This window comes from Chiloscyllium punctatum, chromosome 3, assembly GCF_047496795.1.
Source record: "Chiloscyllium punctatum isolate Juve2018m chromosome 3, sChiPun1.3, whole genome shotgun sequence".
NCBI classification, from domain to species: Eukaryota; Metazoa; Chordata; class Chondrichthyes; order Orectolobiformes; family Hemiscylliidae; genus Chiloscyllium; species Chiloscyllium punctatum.
In genome coordinates, this window is record NC_092741.1 from 152,953,481 (window position 1) to 152,976,827 (window position 23,347).

A 23,347-nucleotide genomic window follows, 5' to 3' on the forward strand; every position below is an offset into this window, starting at 1 on the left:
GTGGAAAGTGCACAGGAAACATAGCAACTCACCAGCAGCCATGACATGCATGTTTTCTTTTAACACAGTCAAGACCATTTACATCCCAAGCACCCAATGACTAACCCCACTTCAGAACAAAGCATGGAGCAGTGCTTAGCAAAGACAGAGAGGCCATCGACAGTCTTTGAAAAGAGCACTTTGAGGATCTCTGCAGTAGAGGCTCAATCCTTGACATGAGTGCCCTTGACCACATCTTAGAGCAGAGAGTGTGGTGCTGGAAAAACACTGCAGATCAGGCAGCATCTGAGGAGCAGGAAAATCGAACAGGAAAGGTCTCATTCCTGATGAAGGGCTTTTGCCTGAAATGTCAATTTTCCTGCTCCTCGGATACTGCCTGACCTGCAGTGCTTTTCAGCACCACACTCTCGACTCTAATCGTCAACATCTGTAGTCCTCAGTTTCACCACATCTTAGAGCATGCTATCGATCACCACCTCAGCATAGGTGTAGCCTGACATGAGGATGAAATGGCCATTTGATAGACAAGAACTAGTTGAAATACTAAAACCCATCAGAAAAGGACTCTTTGCTTGTACACACAAGTTCATCTCCCTCATCTGGAAGGAGGAAAGCATTCCAGGGTTTCTCTGAGATGTTCTCTCTGTGAACATCTTCAAGAAAGGAGATAAGACTGATAGCTGTAAACACAGAGGAACTCCCTGTTGTCTGCCACAGGGAAGATCATTGCAAATATTTTCCTCAATGACCTCATTCCAGTGGCTGAAGAACTCCAGCCAGAGTTACAACGCTGATTCCCTGCATCATAAAGTGGGCTTGATCTTCACAGCAACACAAATTCAAGAAAGGTTCAGAGAGCAGCATCAATCTCTGTACATGTAATTTTTGACCTCACAAAGGTCTTCAACTCTGTCAATTGGTAGTGACTATGGAGCATCCTCCTCAAATGTTCTTGCCCGCATAAAGTCATCCCCATCCTTACCTGCTGCACGATGCCATGCAAGCTCACCAACCCAACCTACCTAGGATCAAGCTGACTGTAACATCGTAACTCCATCTTTCTTGCTGCTCCAAATCCATGAAACTTACCACCAATGTGGAGTTAACCTACAGGATGAGCAGGAAACTGTTGTCTGTAGTCCAAAACTAAGACCAAGCTAACTCTGTAATTGAGCTGTGATATGTGTGCACTCTTCATGGCTGAGCAACAAACAATATCAACACACTCACAGAGGCACATGAGAGATTGGGCTTTAGGCTAAATATTTGGAATACCAAGGTCCCCTTGTGGCCTGGTCCCACCATACAACAGTGCCCTCTGACCTTGGCAAACCACTGAACAATAAGGATCCATTCCCCTACCTTGACAACCTTTTCTCAATGATGGCCGTCATCAATTATGAGATTCAACATTGCCTCCAGTGTGTCAGTGTAGCCTTTGACCATTTTGTCATTGTGAGTGTTTGAAGACAAAGACCACAATCCTAACAGCATGTCCATGGTGAGCAGGGGAGCTTTGTTACAAACCCTCCTGGATACCTCAGAGACGTGATCAATGTCCAGCAGACATCTCCAACTCCTTGAGAAATGTGACCAGTGACGCCTCCACAAAATCCTGCAAATTCACAGCAGGATAAGTGCTCCAATATCAGTGCTCACTCTACCGCCAACATCAAGCCACCCATTACTGTTAATCAGCTGTGTTGGGCAGGCCACTTTGTCTTCATGCTTTGCACAGGACTTCCAAAACACATCCCAACTCCAAGCTGTGTCATGGTTGGTGGTCAGCAGGAGAGTGGAGGAAACGCTTCAAGGATTTTATCAAAGCCTTCCTGAGACAGTACAATATTCTGACTGACTCATGGGAATCACTAGCCCTAGATTACCCACACTAGAGAAGAAACATCCATTTCAACTATCACACATGGAGGCTAAGTGCAAACATTGGAAGGAACCTGTGAAAACCCAAGAATGTCACACATTCACTTTCAGCAAACACCACCTTCCCCAGCTGTAGCAGGCATTTGCAGATCCAGCTATGGCTTACTTAATCATTTCATACCCACTACACTGGAGTGGCAGAAAGTGGCCTTCGATCCCGAGGAACTGCTTAAGAAGGTGAGAAAATGCTTACCTCTTTGGTTAATTCAGAACTAATAACATTTTAAAAACTTGGCATTATCCAGGAATACAGTCTGCCTGATGGCTACCCTATCCAACACATCAAACACTCATGCCCTCCACCACTAGAACACAGTGAGAAAAATGTATATCATTTACAAAGTGCACTGTTAAATTCACTAAGACCCTTTTAAACAGGTCTTCCAAGCCTTTGAACTCTACCATCCAGAGGCATAAAGCCCGCTTACCAACAGCAACGTGGTTCAAGAAGGGGATACATGACCACACTCTGATGGACAATTGAAGATAGGCAAGAAATGCTGACCTTGGCAGCAATGTTGAACTCTTGTGAATGAATTAAGACGTTCCATTGAAACTGATTCCATTGTAAGATGAAAACCTCATTTTGTGCAAGCTCTTCTTCATTATTGTTCTGGCTTAAGAGAGCCACAGATCCCGCATTCACAACTGAGCAGCTAGTGTATTTTCAATTCAAGTTTCGACCACACAAAAAGCAAGATGAATTAATCCATCGGTAGCAACATTTAGTTCATTTGAGCTGCTTTTTTATTCATTCATGTGATGTGGGCATGTCTGGCTAAGCCAGCATTTATTAACTTATCCGTAATTGCCCAGAAAGCAGTTGAGAGTGAACCACATTGCTGTGAGTCTGGAGTCACATGTAGGCCAGACAGGTAAAGATGGCAGTTACTTTCCCCAAAGGACATTAGTGAACCAGATGGGGTTTACCCTACAATCAGTTTATGGTTATCGTTAGACACTTAATTCAAGATATTTGCCCATGGATTCAAACCCAGGTCCTCAGAATGCTACTTGGGTCAACAGTCCTGAGATAATACCACTAGACCATCGCCTCCCTGATATTTACTGAACATAAGCATAAAAGAAGAGGTTATGTATGTGCACAGAGAATAACCTAAATATTTGCTGAGGAATTTCAGTTTCTTGTTCCTGGCTATATTATATATTTCACTGTAAATTTTGCATTTAACTGACATTTTTACATCCGCCTTACAATTAATGAATTTCAGAAGTCACAATGAATAAGTGTTCTTTAATTGTTTCATTCATGCAAGAAGAACATAATTAGTAACATCATCTTATGTTCAGTTTTCAAGTTTTGAGAAAGGGGCAGGACAGGTTAAACTAGTGAACTGCTAATTTTTGGAAAGAGTCCAATTTTTTGGAGGGAGTTACTCTTACCTCAAGTTATTGTTAAGCATTAAGATGAGTCATGTAAGAAGTTGGTTGGAGTATTTAATTTTTGTAACTGAAGCAGCTTAAATATAATTGTCAATTTTAGTTATAGAGTCACAGAGATGTACAGCATGGAAACAGACCCTTTGGTCCAACCCGTCCATGTCGAGCAGATATCCCAACCCAATCTAGTCCCACCTGCCAGCACCCGGCCCATATCCCTCCAAACCCTTCCTATTCATATACCCATCCAAATGCCTCTTAAATGTTGCAACTGTACCAGCTTCCACCACTTCCTCTGGCAGCTCATTCCATGCACTTACCACCCTCTGCGTGAAAAAGTTACCTGGTAGATCTCTTTTATATCGTTCCCCTCTCACCCTAAACCAATACCCACTAGTTCTGGACCCAGGCCCAGGGAAAAGACTTTGCTGATTTGCCCGATCCATGCCCCTTATAATTTTGTAAACCTCTATAAGGTCACCCCTCAGCCTCTGATGCTCCAGGGAAAACAGCCCCCAGCCTGTTCAGCCTCTCTCTATAGCTCAAATCCTCCAACCCTAGCAACATCTTTGTAAATCTTTTCTGAACCCTTTCAAGTTTCACAACATCTTTCCGATAAGAAGGAGACCAGAATTGCACGCAGTATTCCAACAGTGGCCTAACCAATGTCCTGTACAGCTGCAACATGACCTCCCAACTCCTGTACTCAATACTCTGACCAATAAAAGAAAGCATACCAAACGCCTTCTTCAGTATCCTATCTACCTGTGACTCCACTTTCAATAGACAAGAGACAATAGGTGCAGGAGTAGGACATTCTGCCCTCCGAGCCTGCACCACCATTCAATATGATCATGGCTGATCATCCTTAATCAGTATCCTGTTCCTGCCTTATATCCATAACTCTTGATTCCACTATCTTTGAGAGCTCTATCCAACTCTTTCTTAAATGAATCCAGAGACTGGGCCTCCATTGCCCTCTGGGGCAGAGCATTCCACACAGCCACCACTCTCTGGGTGAAGAAGTTTCTCCTCATCTCTGTCTACCCCGTATTTTTAAGCTGTGTCCTCTGGTTCAGCACTCACCCATCAGCGGAAACATGTTTCCTGCCTCCAGAGTGTCCAATCCTTGAATAATCTTATATGTCTCAATCAGATCCCCTCTCGGTCTTCTAAACTCAAGGGTATACAAGCTCAGTCGGTCCAGTCTTTCAGTATAAGGCAATCCCACCATTCCAGGAATTGACCTCGTGAACCTACACTGCAATCCTTCAATTGCCAGAATGTCTTTCCTCAAATTTGGAGACCAGAACTGCACACAGTACTCCAGGTGTGGTCTCACCAGGGCCCTGTACAGCTGCAGAAGAACCTCTTCACTTCTATACTCAATCCCTCTTGTTATGAAGGCCAGCATGCTATTAGCCTTCTTCACTACCTGCTGTTCCTGCATGCTTACCTTCATTGACTGGTGTACAAGAACACCCAGATCTCTCTGTACTGCCCTTTTACCTAAATTGATTCCACTTAGGTGGTAATCTGCCTTCCTGTTCTTGTCACCAAAGTGGATAACCATACATTTATCCACATTAAACTGCATCTGCCATACATCTGACCACTCATCTAACCTGTCCAGGTCACCCTGTAATCTCCTAACATCCTCATCACATTTCACCCTGCCACCCAGCTTAGCATCATCAGCAAATTATCTAATGTTATTACTAATACCATCTTCTATATCATTAACATATATTGTAAAAAGCTGCGGTCCCAGTACTGATCCCTGCAGTACCCCACTGGTCACTGCCTGCCATTCCGAAATGGAGCTGTTTATCATTACTCTTTGTTTCCTATCAGCCAACCAACTTTCAATCCAAGTTAGTACTTTGCCCCCAATACCATGCGCCCTAATTTTGCTCACTAGCCTCCTATGTGGGACTTTATCAAAAGCTTTCTGAAAGTCCAGGTACACTACATCTACTGGATCTCAAGGAGCTATGAACCTGCACTCCAAGGTCTCTTTGTTCAGAAGCACTGGCTAGGACCTTACCATTAAGTGTATAAGTCCTGCTAAGATTTGCTTTCCCAAAATGCAGCACTTTGCATTTATCTGAATTAAATTCTATCTGCCGCTTCTCAGCCCATTGGCCCATCTGGTTAAGATCCTGTTGTAATCTGAGGTAACCCTCTTCGCTGTCCACTACACCTCCAATTTTGGTGTCGTCTGCAAACTTACTAACTGTACCTCTTATACAAAAAGTAGAGGGCCCGGCACCGATCCTTGTGGCACTCCACTGGTCACAGGCCTCCAGTGTGAAAAACAACCCTCCACCATCACCCTCTGTCTTCCACCTTTGAGCCAGTTCTGTATCCAAATGACTAGTTCTCCCTATATTCCATGAGATCTATCCTTGCTAATCAGTCTCCCATGGGGAACCTTGTCGAATGCCTTCTTTTTTACTTCTTATTTAATTTCTTTTGAAATCCTCTAAAATTATCCATCTTAGCTCCAAAGAGAACAGTCAACGTTACAAATGGTACCTGCATTGGGATCCAGACATGCCAAAGTCTACTAGCGATAATTTTCTGATCTGAATTTACTTATAGAGTCATACAATCATGCAGTGTGGAAACAGACCCTTCGGTCTAAGCAGTCCACACCGAACATAATCCTAAACGAAACTAATCCCACCTGCCTGCTCCTTGCCCATATCCTCCAATGTCGAGAAGAAATGTTGCAGCCATTGCTTTATTGGATGGGTTTTGGATCAGGAATTGAGTGAAGTAAGAAGTCCTTCAATCTGTCGTAGAATCCTGATAGATAAAGGCCATTTAGCCAGTCAAATCCAGATTGACTATCCAAAAAGCAACCTACTCAGACCCATCACCCCACCCTGCATTTCCCATGGTTAGCCCACCTAGTCTGCATGCTCCTCGACACGATGGACAATTTACTATGGCCATCCACCTGCCCTGCACATCTTTGGACTGTGGGAGGAAACCTAAGCACCCAGAGAAAACCCAGACAAACACGGGGAGAATGTGCAAATTCCACACAGACAGTCGCTCGAGGCTGGAATCAAACTTAGGCCCCTGGTGCTGTGAGGCAGCAGGGCTAACCACTGAGCCACTGTGTTTTTGGGTATTTATGTTTTCCATTTTTTGTTGTACATCACAACAAATACTGTTTCAAATTTGGGACACACACATGAAAACTGAAAAACACTGTTAAAACAAAGGCCAGAATTTTCAGTTCCCCAAGTGGAAAGGACACTTCATTCAGTAGGATCAGTGATGGTGCATTCTGTAAATGGCAAAATGAAGTGATGGGAAGACCCATCATCCTCATCATGCACGGCCAATGGGAGCCATTATTTATGAATCAAGGACAACTTGAGGGCTTTGCTGCAGCTGGGATTAATTCAGTGGTCTGCAGTTGGCCATCCTTCAGCATATGCCCAGTCTGTGCAGGCAACTTGGTATCTTGGTGCTGGTGGTGGCTTGTGTTTGTGAGGATAGATGAGCCCCTCAATCCAGGGGACCCAGTTCCTGATTGAGGGACTGCATACAGAGCATGGGAATACCTGCTGGGGCTACCCTTGCTCTGGAGCTGCCCGCCACCAAACGCCACATAACCTGGGTTATCTCCCCTGTGCGGCTGACATTGTAGGAGTCCTATTTTGCTAACAGACATTGCCTCTTCCCCTGGTGAACATGGCAGCTGCCAGTCTCTGTTTGGCCAGCAGCTCCAGTTGAGCAGGATTTTAATTGTCAAGGACCTATTTCCAGGTGAAGGCCCACAATGTTGCCTCAATGCTGCCCGATTGACATATGGTTCAGCAGGAATGGGAAGAGTGGATCACCCACCAGCTTTACCACCACCATGTGACATCCCACCACAAGATTCCTCCCAAATTGCCATTCATATGTCCATATAATTACCTAAATTTATCACTAAAACATACAGCTTTGGTCCTTAAAATGAAACTTAATGCATCTCCAAGAACACTCTGATAGTCAACAGTACTGTCTTTCTTGTCCTAAGGTACAATAGATCATCATATCATATCAAATTTGCAAAGTGGTCCCTATCCAAAAACAGCAACCTAGAAATTTGGCAGCACAGTGTCTATTTTATAAATGCCCAAAATTGTGGACAGGAATTGCTTTGCTCATCATATAAAGACAAATTGGAAGCATCTCTAATCTATTTCAAAAACAAGTGTTACGTCCTTTACAGGTCCTTAGAATGACCATAATCAAAAAGATACTTGCCTCTAAAAGTGAAGACAAGAAGAACAGGAGTCCTCTTCCTGTTCTCAGATGAATCCATCCCCATCCCTGAGATCCTCTATCATTAATCTCCCTCCTCCTGAGTCCTTTCTCCATAAACACCTACCAAATTTCATTATCCAACTGCAAGACTACAGATCTTCCCAATCTGAGTCCCTCAATCCCATCGAGTAAAGTTCCCCAAATCTAACATGCTCAATCTGAAGGCTCGTAGGTGGTCAATCATTGTCTACTTCTGTCTCTCCAGCTCCCACATCAATCTTTCCAGTCTAATCAAGCCCATTCAATTTTTAGACCTGTCTTTACATGAATAATGTATATGAAAGAAAGCAGGAATATGGATTTTCCCCAATTTTTCACCCAAATATGGATGTTCCCCAATTTTTCAGCCAAGCTCTTTCATGATGTATTATAGCACACAAATGCACTTATTGAGTCTTTGTTTTTTTACCCTACATTAGCTTTGTAACAAAGACATGCTATCCTCTCACAGGCTCAAATCCAGGCAAAGACTTTGTTTTTGGATTGAAAAAAGTCTCCAATTTACAGTGAAAGGTCATTTATGTCAGTCATTTACAGCAACATTCATCTTGCCCTGGTTTTGAGCACAAAAGAACAGTTGATTCAATAAAAAGTACAGGGTTGGCCAACACAAAAGATGCATTGTGTATCACAACAGATCTGAGATGTGCAGAGAAAGGTTCAGTGAGAGAGAAATTATGGCGAGATTATATATTCATATTCTTTCACCTATATAATGGTCTGGACATGCTATTAGCATTAGTCAGATTTTTATTCATTATAATTATTCTTATTGATTTTGCTAAGTCTGGTTAAAAATCAGTTCTTAACAGACCTAGCAATATCAAATTCACTGAAAAGCTGGTACACCTGACCAGAAAACAAATAATTCAAGAAAAAGCTTGAACCAGAGTAATTTGGATATGTCAGTTTTCTATGAAGATTGAACTATAACCTCAGAAATTATTTAACGAACATATATCACTGCAAGTAACAAGATACTCTTGAGAAGAGGGCTCAGTAATCATATTGAATATGAGGGTATTTGGTCAGTCTGAATTGACAATGGTTAGTTCAGTAAAACTACCCCTTGTTTTTGTTTTACATGTCAATTTTGTCATCTTAGATGTTTATATTTGTCCCGACTGACCTTGAGTCCTATAATTCTTCTTGTAAGTTAGAGGAAGAGATTAAGAAAGATATAAAAACATTTAAGATAAAATGTGTAGGAGAGAGAGTTAACCGGGTAAACAAATTAAACTTGGAGAGTATTAGATTCCACCGCAGATGAAATTGGACTCTACAATGCTGCATTTAGCACCACAACACCTCAGCAAGCGACCAAAATGGGGTCGGTGACATGCAGACACACTTCCGATGGGATGGCTGCCAAAAACCACATTTCCAAAGCATTGTTGTGGGGCAGACAACAGCTGCACGTACACACAGCAGGTACATTGTGATGTCAATCAGTACGCAAGGTTGAATTGATGCCAGCATTGCCATTTTGCAGCTCCCTGCTCTAGCCTACACCCTCTCTTAATAACATATGTAAAACATAATCAAATAACACAAACCACCTTCCAACTATACCATGAAAGCGATCACTACTAACAGTTTCGACGTTGGATGATCTTCTGCACTCATTGCTACAATTCTATACATTTGGGTACTTTTCCATTTTTGTTTAAACTTCAATAGAAAGCATAACCCAGTTGGTGCTAAGGTCATTTCTTGCTGACTTTTGAACAATCCAGTTGCTTTAAAATATGAGAAGCCTGGGAGAATTTACTGTTGCACAGAGCGTGGGCAAATAAACTGAGGTCACATGGAGCAAGGCTAACTGCAAGCAGAAAAAGTGAGAGGAAGGGGAGAAAGTGTTCTCAGCAGAAGGCCTTGCCTGCACAGGGGCCTTTAGCAGCAGATCTCTTGGATAGCATGTTACAGTATTGCTGGGATGGCCAGCCAGCACCTTTCACATTAATATTCAGGGTTATGGTGGCAGCAGGCTGGGTTTCCATGACAAGAAGTTGAGAACGTATAATACCTGTCCAAGCTACATTCCTTGATGAAGGGCTGATGCATGAACATTGATTCTCCTGCTCCTTGGATGCTGTCTGACCTGCTGTGCTTGTCCAGCGCCACCCTTTTTGACTACTATTGCATTGGGTAAACACCAATATGTACTTCCGTGGAAACAGAGATGTCATCTCTCACATGCTGCCTGATTGACGCGACAGTGTGCCGCATGAAGGTGGACACCTGTTCAATTTTGGAGAAAATAATCTCCAAGCCCTTCATAAAGCTCTGTATCAAGTCAGTCCTTCATTCATCTCTGCTCCTGTACTTTAAACACAAGCCCCAATAGGGAAATCTTCGAGTGCACCAAATATTTGGATGTGTATCCTTATTCACTTTCTTCTGTAGCCTGGCCTATCCACGTCATTATTTGAGTTAACTGCAGCAGATGTTATATGAGATCTTTCCCTTTGGCAAGCTGTCTCCTACATTATCCTTTAGCCTCCCTCCACAGTCCTCTATCACTGACATCAGCACTTGTCTCACCAATTGCTGATTGCCTGTCACATGCATTAGAAGCAGTTTCAATATCTGAGCTGATGGTTGCAGATGTGACATTGAATGATTATATCTCTCTGTCATGCTCACTTCCTTATTGTTTCTTCTCCCTGTCCTCAGCAGGTTATGGTTTGGGGTATTTGAATTAACAAGTAAAGGGTTGGTTTGTAGGTAGAACTCAACGTAAGAAGTGCGTGCTTATATGATCTGCAGCTTGTAAGTCAGAAGAGATTGAGGGTGAAGAGTCATTTAGAAAGGAGTATTAGGTCCACAGGTAGAAACAGCAATCCATTGCCCTATCTTTATCACATTACAGTATATTATCGATTCATCATAATTTTGTTCATCATGGTTCTGTATTCATTGACCTGCAATTCACACAGTCAGGTTTGGTTTTAATTTCACTGTATGTGTACAGATAGATGGTGTAGCTATCTGATCCCCTCTAGGTTCAGCATTCATCAACATTTTTGTCAGTTCCCACAAGACACACATTTTTGGGAGAATGAGGCCTAACCATCTACATCAAGACGGCGCCGGCGCAGTAGTCATGATGTGGAGGTGCCGGTGTTGGACCAGGGTGGACAAAGTTAAAAATCACACAACACCAGGTTATAATCCAACAGGTTTAATTGGAAGCACTAGCTTTCGGAGTGGCTCTCCTTCATCAGGTGGTTGTCATAACTACCTGATGAAGCAGTGGTGCTCTGAAAGTTAGTGCTTCCAATTAAATCAGCATCATAGATAGTCTTCAAGCTCAACTGAGCCCATGCGCTTCAGGCCAGCAGAATCCTTTTCTCTCTGTACTTCTCGTCTTTTTTGCTTTATCTTCTTCCTTTCTTCTTCATCCTCAGGGCCGGAGTGGTGTTGGTGGAGCAGTGGCTACAGTCAGTGGGGTAGTGATTGTAATGAGGTCGGTCAGGTGGGCTTCATTGAATAGGAGTTCCCTGACTGGGGCTGTTAATCTGGTCCAATCAGGGAGCACAGGCTGACAGATATTAACAGGAGTGTCAGAGGTTATGTTCACTCTGAGAATTGGATCAGGTCAAAGACTCTCCATGTGTAAATAAAGTGTGATAGGAAACTGCCCTCTGTGGAATTTATTCAGGCGGCAGGAATCGAGACTCCTGGAGGCAGTGGTGGTACCCAGAGCCTGGACTCCTGGAGACAGTGTTATCCAGAACCTGGACTCCTGGCAGGGGTAGGCCTGAAGTATGGTCTCTTGGTGGTGGTGGTGCATGGAGCAGGGATTCTAGGCAGTGGTAAGCCGTAAGCCTAGACTCTTGGCTGTAGCAGTGCTCAGAGTAGAGATTCCAGGCCGGGATGGGCCTGAAGCATGGATTCTTGGTGGTGTCAGCAAGATGGCGGTGGTGGCAGCAGAGCCAGGGGTCTCCTGGGGTAGCAGCGTCATTATTGCTGTTCCCAGAGCAGGGTCCTCTTGGAGACTGGAACAACTTGCATAGACCTTCCAGAAGCCCTGAATCTGTGCTTGAGACTCCAATTTGAATAGAAGTTGAACTCTTATGGAAGCAATTTCATTTTATCCTTGTTGTAACTCAAAATGGTGCCGGATTGTGATGACAAAGTATTCTTCATTGAATCTCCAAGATAAATGTGACAATACAATACATCAATCACTAATCATTCACAAATCATTCTTTCAAATTTCTAATTTAAAAAATATGTTCGTGACCTGTGAATCTACAGTTGCATGTAAGAATTTCTTTAAACATTTTAAAACACTCCATTTGACATTTAATTCTCTTTTGATGGATATAAGCATCGAACACTCTCCCTGTGCTTGACTTGCTAATTGAGGAATCCATGAATGGATTCTCCACCTCAATTTAGCACAACCTGTTTTCACCAATCAGTGTACACATTAGGGTTTGTATAGCATTTCGGTGACAGTGATCACATCTTCATGACCCTCACTATACTCATGGAGAAGAATAGAAGCAGACAGTATGGGCAAGTATTTCATTGGGGGAGGGGGAATGACAATGCTAATAGACAGGAACTGGGCTGCCCCAACTGGGAACAGATGTTCTCAGGGAAATGCACAACAGAAATGTGGAGATTGTTTAGGAAGCATCTGCTTGGACAGGTTTCTCCTACTGAGGCAAGGAACTTTGAGTAACAAGGGATGTGGAACATCTAGTCAAGAGGAAGAAGGAAGCTTACTTTAGGTTGAGGAAGCCAGGATCAGAAGGGCACCAGAGGGTTATAACATAACCAGGAAGGAACCTTAGGAGAGCTAGGAGAGAGCATGAAAAAACTTCAGCGGGTAGGTTAAAGGAAAACTCTAAGGTGTTCTACACTTATGTGAGGAACAAAAGGATGGCCAGAGTAAGGGTAGGGCTGATTAGGGATAGTGGAGGGAACTTGCGTCTGGAGTCAGAGAAAGTAGGGGAGGTCCTTAATGAATACTTTGCTTCAGTATTCACTACTGCGAGGGACATTGATGTTCCTGAGGACAGCGTGAAACAGACTGATATGCTAGAACAGATTGATGTTAGCAAGGAGGATGTGCTGAAAGTTTTCATAAAATATAAGGATAGATAAATCCCCTAGGCCAGACGGGATATACCCAAGGTTACTACAGAAAGTGAGGGAAGAGATTGCTGCACCTTTGGCGATGATCTTTGAGTCCTCACTGTCCACTGGAGTAGTGCCAGATGATTGGAGGGTGGCAAATGTTATTCCCTCATTCAAGGCAGGAAATAGGGTTAATCCGGGGAATTACAGACTAGTCAGTCTTATGTCAGTGGTGGACAAAGTATTGGAGAGGATTCTGAGAGACGGGATTTATGATTACTTGGAAAACCATAGCTTGATTAGAGATAGTCAGCATGGCTTTGTGAGGGGCAGGCCTCACAAACCTTATTGAATTCTTTGACGATGTGACAAAACACATTGATGAACGTAAAGCAGTGGATGTGGTGTACATGGATTTTAGTAAGGTGTTTGATAAGGTTCCCCATGGTAGGCTAATTCAGAAAGTAAGGAGACATGGGATACAGGGAAACCTCTCTGTCTGGATACAGAATTAGCTGGCCTATAGAAGACAGAGGGTGGTAGTAGATGGAAACTATTCAGCCTGGAGCTCAGTGACCAGTGGTGTTCTACAGGGATCAGTTCTGTGACCTCTGCTCTTTGTAATTTTTATAAATGATTTGGATGAGGAAGTGGAAGGGTGGACTAGTAAGTTTGCCGATGACACGAGGATTAGTTGGGTTGTGGATACTGTGGAGGGATGTTGTAGGTTACAATAGGACATTGACAGGATGCAGGGCTGGGCTGATAAATGGCAGATAGAGTTCAATCTGGAAAAGCGTGAAGTCATTCACTTTGGAAGGTCAAATTTAAATGCAGAATACAGGGTTAAAGGCAAGATTCATGGCAGTGTACAGAAACAGAGGGATCTTGTGGTCCATGTCCATAGATCACTCAAAGTTGCCACCCAGGTTGATTGGGTTGTTAAGAAGGCACATGGTGTGTTGGTTTTTATTAACAGGGAGATTGAGTTTAAGAGCTGCAACGTTGTGCTGCAGCTCTATAGAGCCCTGGTTGTAATATTGTGTTCAGCTCTGGTCGCCACATTATAGGAAAGATGTGGAAGCTTTAGAGAGGGTGTAAAGGAGATTTACCAGGATATTGCCTGGACTGGAGGACATGTCTTATGAAGAAAGGTTGAGGGAGCTAGGGCTTTTCTCATTGGAGCAAAGAAGTATGAGAGGTGACTTGATAGAGGTGCACAAATGTTGAATAGTCAGAGACTTATTTCCCATGGCATAAATGGCTATCATGAGGGGCATAATTTTAAAGTGATTGGAAGAAGGCTTAGGGGAGATGTCAGATGTAGGTTTTTTGCACAGAGATTGGTGGGTGTGTGGAATGCACTGCCAGCAGTGGTAGAACAGTCAGATAAATTCAGGACATTTAAACAATTCTTGGTAAGGCACATGGAAGTTAATACAATGAAAAGTATGTAGTTTTGTCTGCTGTTAGAGTAGGATAAAAGGCTGGTACAACATCGAGGGCCAAAGGGTCTGTACTGTGCTGTACTGTTCTATGCTCAGTGATCTATGTTCTAGCTCCCTATGCTATGAGATTGGCTTGTCAGCAATCTTGTAAATTGGAACATTTGCTCAACTTGTAGGTAAATAGACAAAATGCACTATTTGAGGACAAAAAAGTGCCAAACGTACACGAAAAAAACCTCCAAAAAACTGAAATATCTAAAAATATTGAATAACAGAACCAAAGAAACCATACCTCTATGAAGCAATTGCCGCATGAATGGTATTTTTAATTAAAATGATGCTGCTGTCAATCTGCCTATCACACAATTGAGCAGCATTGTGTATGAATTTCAATATCAGTACAATGCCAGTTTGTAAACCATATGACCTATGATTGTCTGATCAGATCAAACAGGGTGGTTTCATTGGTTACTCATAAGAGGCAGAATATAATCTGTACTCAACATACTCAAAAAAACTGAATCAACACATCAACTGTTAGTTGGGATTCCACAATTGGGGAGCAATGGCTGAACAAGCATTAGTGTGCTAACAGTTACATTAACAACCAATTTAAGGTAATCAGTAAAGCATCTATTGAATCTCATTTATACTTGTGATAATTGGCATACATTCATAAGCATGGGCCTGTCCACCCCTAACAAAAGAAATCTGTTCCAAACTTGTAACTTTTTTAACTTATCAAGTTGTCTAGAGTTTCCTCTTGTTTTCTCCAAGACAATGTTTTGGACAATCAGAGTCAACTTACCAGCTGAGCAGCATATTTTTAACCTGTCATATAAATTGATCAGATCATTTGAAACTTGGCATTCTTGGGTTTGTCCTAATGAATGCAAGACAAAAGGTTTTGACAACATGTCTCCATTTTCAGCAATGTAGATGGTACAGCAGTAATGAGAAGGGTAAAACCTATGATCCCCCCATTATTTAGTACAGACCTTTAAGCATTTCACTATCCATTCTCAGGTCACTTTGTTTTATCCAGAGACAGTAATCTTTTCTAAAAAATTAGAGTTCAGTGATATAAATGCAAACTTTCACTTCTTTGGTACTGTGTAGCCAATCATATTGTTCTCTTTTAAGCATTGAAACTGATGATCTGGGTGTGCACATGTAACTTCCAAATGCAATTATTCAGGTGAATAATCTAAACAGGTGAGAACAGGCTACTCTGCACAGGCATTTATTGTTTTTCAATACAAAGTAATGAGTAATCAACTTAATGAAAGTGATGATGAAAACTCTGACATACTTGTGGGGAAACCTCATTCACATTTTAAAAAAGGATACACATCTACTTTATTGCTAGGAAGAATAATGTATCATAACATGGGCTCCCTTTAAATAAACGTATTAACAAAGATTGTGGAGGTGCTGGTGTTGGACTGGAGTGGACAACGTTAACAAAGATTGGCTCATAATACTGCATTTCTGAAATGAATTGGCTTTGTTGTATATAACATTAAATGAAATTTTGACTTTTTCAAAGATGAAAGAAAAGAGAACAGTTTTGGAATATTCCCATGTCTTCAAGACTATGTATCCCTTTCCATTTTGTTTGAAGCATAGATACACACACTGATACATCAGACTTTGGATTTTCTGATTGAAGTAAACTGTGGTTGCTTTTCAGTGGTGGGAAGGAAGAAGAACAGGCAGCCTATTGAGTCTAAATTACAAGGCTTCATTTGCCAAGGAAAAGCCATTGGCTACAGCACATAATTGAATGGCTTTTTTTTTCAACAAAATGCTTGGGTTAAAATCTATCCTTTCTTAAATTTCCATGGGAATGCATGTTTTGCAAAGATGTTTGGATTCCTTCAGAATACAAAAAAATTAAGCCCTGAATACTGGTGATTGAAATTTAGCCATGTGAAACAAATAAATGTTGGATAAAGAAAGATGTTGCCTAATGTTCTTGGGTGGAAACAAGTAACAAGGATCAACAGTGAAAATCATTGCCAAACTAGATGACACAAAGCCATTCCTTGGGAGTAAGTGATCAATTGTCAATGTATGATTTTGTTTCTTTTCATTGTGAAGGTAACATTTAATAGCATAGTGACCAAAGAAACTGCTGCTCTTTCATTTTGTGTCAACCAGTTTTTTTTGCTTTGAGTTTGAGAAAGCTTAATTGTGGTGTGGTTTCTAGATTACTTTCAAAAGCAGAGGTTAGGTGGAAAGGTTATTAAAAATAGAATAACTTTGAAACACAGTAACATTATAATTATTAGTTGAAAGCAACATTAATGCATTTCTTTGATCACAATATTCTATTAACCACAATATTATGGAAAATTAGTGACCAGTTTAGTGATACTTACCATTATTAATGAACCAGACCTTCTGGCTCTGGATAGTGAAAGGCTAAATGTACAACTGGACTTAAGAGCTATGTCCTAATGTACTAACTCTGAGAATTGCCCCCAAAAAATTGAGTTTCTGATCAGCAATTCCCCTGTACCCCAGAATGCTCTAAAAATGTCTTTGAATCTGAGTTGGAGTTGGAGATTTTGGACACTTCAGACTTACTTACCTGGATAATTACCTCTGAAATTTTGGATTGGATAAAACCATATCTAACTCCTAGACATAATGACCAACCTCCCTGATCCCCCAACTTAATTCTCACCTCCTCCCCACTCTAGTTCCTCCACTGACCTGACCTTACTAGACCTCACCACACAAATCCTCTGTCTAGATTCCTCATTTCCTTTCATCCCCAAATTGTCACTAAGTGAACTTGATGAGACCACAGCACGTGCTCTCCCCCAAAGACCGATGTTTCTTTTTTGCCTTTTCATTTCTTTTACTATTCCTTCTCTTAATTCAGTGTGGTTTTTCCTTTTAATTCTCTTTATGAACCTAATTTGACTCTTATCCATTTAATTTCCTTTTCCGTTGTTCCTCATAGAGTGATGTGGAGGTGCTGGTGTTGAACTGGGGTGTACAAAGTTAAAAATCAAACAACACCAAGTTATAGTCCAACAAGTTTATTTAAAAGTAAAAGCTTCTGGAGCACTGCTCCTTCATCAGGTAGCTAGTGAGGCAGGATCATAGGACAGAGAATTTCTATTAAAAGATCTAAGTGTTGTACAAATAATGTGATTTATTGAACAATAGAACTGATCTGACTCGAGACTGGGATACAGGCACACTATTACCTTCCATCTGAGCTAAGATGTCATTTTCTTTTTATATTGATAAAACATTAAGTTATCTCGGGGCTATGACTTGAAAGAAATTCTGGGATTTATATATTAATTATTTGAAACTTGCATCTTCGTTCTAAGTGATTGAAGACTTAACAGCAATCTAGGTTGTTCAATATCTCACTTTGATCTTGTTCTATAAATTCTGTGTCCCATGATCCTGCCCCACTAGCTACCTGACGAAGGAGCAGCACTCTGAAAGCTTGTACTTCCAAATAAATCTGTTGGACTATAACCTGATGTGTAATTTTTAACCTCATAGAGTCAGAGAGGTCTGTAGTATACAAAAGGGCCCTTCAGCCCATTGAGTCTGTGCCAGTCAAAAACAGCTACCTGACTATTCTAACGCTGTTTTCCAACACATGGCCCACAGTCCTGCATTGCCGTAGCATCACAAGTAAATTTCTAAATGCTTCTTAAATGTTATGAAGATTTCTGTGAGTTCCAGATTCTCACCACCCTGTGGGTTACATAAACAATTCCTCACATCTCCTCTAAATCTCCTGTTTCTTAATTTAAATCAATGCCCTCTGGTCAGTGTTCCCCTTTATCAAGGGGAAATGTTTCTACCTGTCTACACAGTCTGCACCCCTCATAAGTTTACACCTCTCAGTCATGTCTGCTCTCAGTCTCCTCTGTTCCAAGAAAATCAACCCATTTATTCAATCTCTCATCATAACTCAAACTTTCCACTGCATGGTTGTAGAGTATTCAGTGTCTTTTTCTGTTTCTCTTCCCTCTCCCCATTCCCTTTCCCTGTCTGGTGAAATGTAGGGGGACACACCGAGACAGATAGAATTCAAATAGCTATTGAATCTTCAAATCCATTGTCTGGCCTAAAACACAAGCATGTTCCTGTTTCACATGCAACACTTAATTTGTCTCCTTGAACAATCAAAGTTTTCATTGATGCCCAAGATGTCTGGTTGTCCACATTGTATTATGATCAACTATCATTTCCAACAATGTGCAGCATAACATTTTTTAACTTAAACAGTGAAAGAAAAAGTCAAACAAACAGGATATTTTGTGAGCTGCCCCATTACTGCAAATACTGGGGGTTTTTTTTGATCATTCGGAAGTTAAATAAACCCAAAGAGAATTTCCTGATTCACAAGATCTGTGCTGACATGCCTGCAATATGCTGTATCATAAATGTACCTCTAAGCTCAGATAGCATAAAATGCATTTGTCAAGGGTGGGTCACCTCTGTTATTCATCTCTCTGAAGGAAGACACTCCCAGTCAAACTTGGTAATATCAAAGAAAACTAAATGGCAGTCATAAGTGGGTGGATGTTCAAACAGCACAGCATCATAAATATGATCAAACATGCAACAGGTTTGGGAAGAAATAATACTTACAGGCCCATTCTGTCAGTTCATATTGACCCACACAGCCAAAAGATCAAACTACTGTTGAAAATCTCTTTTAAGGCAAATTTAGCTCCTGTCTTAAGTGAAAATTCAATTGTGAACTAAAAAGCACTTTACCAGCCATGAGGGTTTACTCTGAGGTATACTGAACAAAAAAACAGGGTTAAAGCTTAAGTTTATAGTGAAAAATGTCCTTAGATCTTCTTTTAAGGATCCTTGTGGTTAACATTTACGTTTCTGAAATCAAAGAGTAACATTATACATTTGACTCTAATTCATAACTGCATTTGCTAAGTATGATTACATCTGTTGTGAAATGTGGCATTTGACAAAGCTGAGAAAGAAAGGTTTCTTTCATGGCTCATCAACCCTTCCCACTTTAATAGTTCAATGGTTTAGAAGATAACTAAAGAAATCTTCCCCAACATGCGCTAACAAGCTTTCAGCTAATGACTTTGGTTATTTGAGCCTGTATCTGAAAGCACGTCACAGAATGCTTGCAAGTTGCATACATGCAGGGGGCTGATTAGTGGTGGCTGTTTAGTAGGCCCCATCCTGGTGCTTTTTGGCATTTTTAAAAAAATAGCCCTTTCTTCCTACACATTACGGAAAGAATGTTGTGAAAGCAAAGTATGGTTCCCATATGGGGGAGGTCAAAGCCACAAAATTACTGCTTAAGTCACTGTGTTTTGATGAGTCCAGATTCAATATCTCAGAGCCGACTTTCATTTGCTGGCTTTCTGGCCACAAAAGTGACGATAAACATAAAAGCATAACTATAATGGAAAACATGGGGAATTCCAAAACTTCACAATGTGTTTGACAGCAACTCCTATACATAACCATTTACTCTCAGTCAGAATAAGTTAAGAACCGCAACAAATAAATTTAGAATTTATCATTTAACAATGTTAGGAAACTGCTGGACCGGGAGTGCTAATAAGAGAAACATCTCCTCCAATTCTGCATTCCCAATTTCATTCGCTCAACCATTGGCAGTTGTGCCTATAAATCGCTCCACTCACTCTGGCTTGGTCAAAATTGTCCTCATCGAGCATGGCCTCCAACTCCATCTGGACCTGTCTGGTTTTGAGAGGATTAAGCCGATAGGGGTGTTGTTTTATCGGAGCAGTACTCCCTACATCTGCTCCATGTACAATAACATTAGTCCTCCCATCTGATTCTTACATATGTCCTTGTACTGCAGTAACAAATCTTTCAACTCTGTTCTATGCTCCTGAGACAGATAGCTGACTAACCTATCCCACTCCTCAAGGACTTCTTCATTTTTAATCTATTTTGAGGCACCTCAAAAAATCCACAACATCTGGATTTGATTCCTCATTCTGTGGGGCAGTAACTAACACCTGTTTCTCCAGTTCTTTCTCTCTAGTGTAATGTGATTTCAATATGTTCACATGACATACCCAATACTTTTTTTCTATCTTTGCTAAATAGTTCACCTGACTCAACCTTTCCTCAGTTTGATAGGGGACCATTAAACCTGGCTTTGAAGGGATCTCTTATCACTGGGAACAGTACTAATGCATTACCCCTTGGGGAAATGTCTGAGTTTTTATCTGCCACCTGCTTCATTCTACTGTACACTGTGCCCTCTTTAGGTGCTGTTTAGCTAACTCACCCATTCGATTTAATCTCTCCCTCACCTCCAATAAATAATCTAATTGTGAGATCTGTGACTTTGGTCCTGTCACGTTTTCATTAAGTTCAAAGGACCTCTCACTTCATGACTGAATATTAACTCCGAGAGTGAACTGAGTAGATTCATTTGGGGCATCTCTAATGGCAAACAATACGAATGGGATATCTTTACCCCAATCATTCAAGTAATCCTGACAGTATGCTCTCAACATGGTTTTCAAGGTCTGATTTAAAGTATTATAAATCTAAGCCATCCATAACCCCCTTAAACAGTCTAGCAGTAAATTTGACCCTTGGTCCAACTGAATCTCTCTGGGTAGTCTATACCATGTGAAGAAAGCTATTAATTCCTCTACCACGTTTTTTGCTTTGATACTCCATAATGAAATTGCCTCCAGAAATCTGGTAGACACATCCATTATGGTTAACATGTACTGGTTCCCACTTTTAGTTCTGGAGAGGGGACCTACACAATCAATTATAACCCATGTGAAAGGTTCTTCAAATCGGGAATTGGCAACAAAGGGGCTGGTTTTATTACTGCCAGTGGTTTACCTACTATTTGGCAAATATGACACCAAGACAAATATTAATCACATCCTGGTGCATTTCAAGCCAATAAAAATGTTTTTGTACCTTAACCTAAGTCTTTCATACCCCTGGGTGACCTCCTACAGGTAGTTCATGTGCTACCCATAACACCACCTGTCTGTAAGCTACCGGTAACACAATCTGGTGCACTTCGGCCCATTTCTCCTCCGCACTAACCTACCGTGGTCTCCATTTCCACCTTATGATTCTATCTTCCAGATAATAACCCTCAGGAATATTCACTGCCTCCTTTTCAGAGCACGCATCCACATATATATCTTTTTATCATCTTGTCTTGTTGTTACAAGTCCCTTAGCCTTTCAGGACTAAACACTTCTGTCTGACCCTCTGCCTGTTCAGGTTTTTCCTGCACCGTTACATCAAACAGGGTGTCCGCTAACTGAACCTCAACTCCTTCATTGTTCTCTTTACTTTTCACTTCGTGCTGTAACTTATGATCACAGGATCTGGATATCCCACAGTCTGGGGAAATACCAGGATATTTCTGTTTTAATTCCTCAGTTTCTTTGTTTTCCTTGGGCTTCTCCACAACAAGGGGTGTCACTCCCACCTTGGATCCTGTCAATATTCCCAAAAACAATCTGAATTCCTGGAACTGACACTCTGTCAATCACTCCCACTGTAACTTCCCTAGTCTTGAGCTGGCACCCTTACCTGATCTTACATCGGGGAACACTAAATTTCTGTTCATCTACCCCACAAATGATCACTCTCTCGGGTAACAGATCAGAAAGAGTGCATATTCACTCATCCCTTACCATCAGTGACTGGTTAGATCCTGTACCTCTCAAAATGATAACTTCTTGTCTTTCTCCCCCTGTTCTTTCTGAGTAAACTTTGCCCACAGAGGTGAATTCCTCATTGAGATCAGGTACTAACTCCACACCCAGCCCCTGCCCAGGCTGGGCACTCTCCTCCAGCTCCTCAGCTCTTGTTGGGATCTCCTTTACTCTCTTCACGAATGCTTTGCTTCCTTTACCACATCTTTTACCACAGCACCTTTCTTTAATGACCAGTACTGTGTCGTTATGTGACCCACTCTCTGGCACTGAAAACACCTTTTCCCAGTGCCCTTCTGAAACTACCGGCACAGTAATTTTCTGTGTCCTATTCCATTACAGTGTAAACACCTGAAGCCTTTCACCATTTGACGCCCCCCCCCCCCCCCCCCCCTTCTTTAACCTGTGGTAGAATCTTTCCAGTGTTCTCAACTCTTGATTTAGTAGTGCAGGATCTCCCCTTCTCCCAACTTTTATTCCTCACAGGACGAACTTCTGGCTGGAAGCTTGTCCTATGCACCAACACGTATTCCTCTGCTAATTCTGCCGACCTTTTCACTTCCTGAACTTTCTGTTCCTCTACATGAATTCTTACCATCTCTGGAAGTGAGTTTTTAAACTCCTCCAGCAGAATAATCTCCCTTAGAGCCTCAAATGTCCTATCTATTTTCAAAGCAGCTACACATCGATCAAATTGACTATGTTTAATTCTTTTGAACTCAACATAAATCTGACCTGGTGTCCCCTTTGTGTTTCTGAATCACTGTTTATATGCTTCTGGTACCAATTCATAAGCACTTAAAATAGCCTGTTTAACCTCTTCATAATCAATGATACTTCATCTGACAATGCAGCAAATACCTCACTAATTCTGCCTACCAACCTAATCTGAAGTAGCATTATCCATAAATTCTTGGACCACTCCATCTGCCTGGTCAATTTTTCAAATGAAATTAAAAAATCCTCAACATCTTTCTCCTCAATGTGGCAGATTTTGACATAATATTGTGTGTGTGTGTGTGTGTGTGTGTGTGTCACTACCTTCTCTCTTTTAATCTCCATCCTGTTAACTTGACTTCGCTGACTAAGTCGCAACTTCTCAAGTTCAAATTCTCGGTCTCTTGGTCTCTCTCTCTCTCTCGCGCGCTCCAGGTATGATCCCACCAATGCCCTGTATAATTGCAGAAAGGCATCCTTGTTCCTGTACTTGAATCCTCTCACTATGAAGACCAACACACAGTTTACCTTCTTTACTGCCTGTTGGACACACACACTTACTTTCAGCAACTGGTACACGATGACACCCAGGTCTTGTTGAACATTCCCCTCTCTTAGAATAGCTATTCAAATAATTATCTTCCTTCCCACTTGTGCTAGCAAAGTGGATAACCTCCCATTTATCTTCATTAAATCATATCTACAATGCATTTA